The 3227-nt window shown below is 41.2% G+C and overlaps 1 pseudogene; it reads left to right on the top strand.

Annotated features, from left to right (window-relative positions):
• Window positions 1–692: 692 nt before the first annotated feature.
• On the top strand, window positions 693–1731 carry LOC123394186 (annotated as a pseudogene).
• Window positions 1732–3227: the final 1496 nt, after the last annotated feature.

The raw sequence follows: 3227 nt of genomic DNA, 5'->3' as shown, positions 1-3227 counted from the left end.
TCTACTCTGTTCCACTGGTCTTTGTGTCTGTTTATATGCCAGTACTATGTTGCCTTGGTGATGACAGTTTTGTAGTAAAGCTTTAAATCAGGTAATGTGATGCCCACAGTTTTTTTTTTTTTTTTTTTTTTTTTCAACATTTCCTTAGCAATTCAGGGTGTTTTCTGGCTCCATACAAATTTTAGGATTGTTTGTTCCAGAACAAAAAGATAAAAAAGCATTCCTTGCTCATGGATTAGAAGAATAAACATTGATAAAATATCTATAATGTTCAGTGCAATCCCTATCAAAATTCCAGTGACATTTTTCACAATAAGGACGTTGAAACACCAGATCAGATTGATCTATTTTTTTATTTGATTTTTATTAACACATAATATATTATTAGCCACAGGGTGAAGGGTCTGTGAATGGTCAGACTTACACACTTCCCAGCACTCACCGTATCACATAAACCAACAACCCCTGCTTTCTTATACTGTGTTTAAAAATTTTTAATTTATTGAATAGATTGTCTTTTTTTCCACTGTATATTTTTCCCTGTTTTGTCGAAGATTATTTGACCATAGAGTTGAGGGTCAATAGCTGGGCTCTCTACTCTGTTCCACTGGTCTATGTGTCTGTTTTTATGCCAGTACCATGCTGTCTTGGTGATCACAGCTTTGTAGTAAAGCTTGAAATCAGGTAGCGTGATGCCCCCAGTTTTATTTTTGTTTTTCAACATTTCCTTAGCGATTCGAGGTCTCCTCTGGTTCCATACAGATTTTTTGATTATTTGCTCCAGCTCTTTGAAAAATACCAGTATAATTTGTGGTCCATATACACTATGGAGTATTATGCCTCCATCTGAAAGGATGAATACCCAACTTTTGTAGCAACATGGATGGGACTGGAAGAGATTATGCTGAGTGAAATAAGTCAAACAGAGAGAGTCAATTATCATATGGTTTCACTTATTTGTGGAGCATAACAAATATCATGGAGGACAAAGGGTGTTATAGAGGAGAAGGGAGTTGGGGTAAATTGGAAGGAGAGGTGAACCATGAGAGACTATGGACTCTGAAAAACAATCTGAGGTTTTTGAAGGGGCAGGGCGTGGGAGGTTGGGGTACCAGGTGGTGGGTATTATAGAGGGCACGTATTGCATGGAGCACTGGGTGTGGTGAAAAAATAATGAATACTGTTTTTCTGAAAATAAATATATTAATTAAAAAAAAAAAGTAGTTTGCAAAGAATAAGAGACCTTGAGTGTGAGAGTGGATACAAGTGAGAGAAACAGTGAGTATGTGACAGTTTCCTGACTAGGATGTCTTCTGTCTGTAGGTGTCCAGTGGGAGGTGCAGTTGGTGAAATCTGTGGGAGACCTTGTGAAGCCTGGGGGGTCCCTGAGAGCCTCCTGTGCAGCCTCTGGATTCACCTTCAGCAGCTACAACATGAACTGGGTCCACAAGTCTCCAGGGAAGGGGCTGCAGTGGGTCACATATATTAGCTATGATGGAAGTAGCCCAAGCTATGCAGAAATCTGTGAAGGGCCGATTCACCAACTCCAGAGACAATGGCAAGAACACGCTATATCTGCAGATGAACATCCTGAGAGCCAAAGACACGGCCGTGTATTATGGTGCGAAAGACACAGTGAGGGGACATCAGTGTGAACCAGACACAAACCTCGCTGTAGGAAGGGTTCTGGACCTCCAGGGGACGGACACCACTCACCAGTTCTGTCTTTAAGCCACAGGAGCAGGCACAGCTGGAGGATATGGGCAGGTTTCCTGTCAGGGTCCTTGGCATTCATCCCTCCAATCATTTTCCCCAAGGGGGCCTCTCTGGACACATGATTCTGGGCTTCCTCTTCAGTCTCCAACTTAGAAATTTGGGACAAGAGCTATACTAATAAGCAGAAAAGACAGCATCACTTATACTTGCTTGTTCCTATCCCTAAATACCAATGAATTACAAATATCTCACTGTATGTCATCTGAACCTTACAGGAGCCCCAGCTACACTCTCTCTTAATTAGAGGGCCACCCAGGTCAGCATGCAAGCTTGTCAAAACCAGTGTAAAGTGCGTGCTGGATATGAGCCTACAGAGGCATCAGCAATGCAAAGCAAGATAATTAGCAGCCCTGGTAGAGTCTCAGTCTTGAATTATACTCACAGTATCAATATTAATGACAACGTGGGATAGAAGTGGAAACCTGGACCAGGATGTTGTGTGGATACAGAGTCTGAAGATCACAAACACACACAGAGAAACACGTACACACAAAAGAGAATATAAAACTTTTTTAAGTTCATTTTATTTTCTCAGAGTTCCAAGATTCACTGTTTGTGCACCACGCCCAGTTCTCCATACAATAGATGCCCTCCTTAATACCGACCACCAGGCTCATCCATCCCTGCACTTCCTCCCTCCAAAACACTCAGTTTGTTTCTCAGAGTTCACAGTCTCTCATGGTTCATCTCCCCCTCTGATTTATCCCAATTCACTTTTCCTTTCCTTCTCATCTGTGTTATTTATTATGCTCCACAAGTAATTGAAACCACATTATAATTGACTCTCTCTGCTTGACTTATTTCACTCAGCATAATCTCTTCCAGTCCCGTCCATGTTGCTACAAAAGTTGGGTATTCATCCTTTCTGATGGAGGCATAATACTCCATAGTGTATATGGACCACATCTTCCTTATCCATTCGTCTGTTGAAGGGCATTTTGGTTCTTTCCACAGTTTGGTGACTGTGACCATTGCTGCTATAAACATTGGGGTACAGATGGCCCTTCTTTCTACTACATCTGTATCTTTGGGGTAAATGCCCAGAAGTGCAATTGCAGGGTCATAGGGAAGCTCTATTTTTAATTTCTTGAGGAATCTCCACACTGTTCTCCAAGATGGCTACACCAACTTTGATTCCCACCAACAGTGTAAGAGGGTTCCCCTTTCTAGACACCCCCTCCGACACATGTTGTTTCCTGTCTTGCTAATTTTGGCCATTCTAATGGGTAAGGTGGTATCTCAATGTGGTATTAATTTGAATCTCCCTGATGGCTAGTGATGATGAACAAATTTTTATATTTTTGATAGCCATTTGTATGTCTTCATTGGAGAAGTGTGTGTTCATGTCTTCTGCCCATTTTCTGACATGATTATCTGTTTTGTGTGTGTTGAGTTTGAGGAGTTCTTTGTAAATCTTGGAATCAGCCCTTTTTATTTACTGTCATTTAGAA

This window comes from Mustela putorius, unplaced genomic scaffold (genome assembly GCF_011764305.1).
Source record: "Mustela putorius furo isolate JIRA1106 unplaced genomic scaffold, ASM1176430v1.1 tig00001692_pilon_pilon_pilon, whole genome shotgun sequence".
Classification (NCBI taxonomy): Eukaryota; Metazoa; Chordata; class Mammalia; order Carnivora; family Mustelidae; genus Mustela; species Mustela putorius.
The sequence above is the reverse complement of the archived record's forward strand: the minus strand, read 5'-3'. Positions and strand labels throughout refer to the sequence as shown.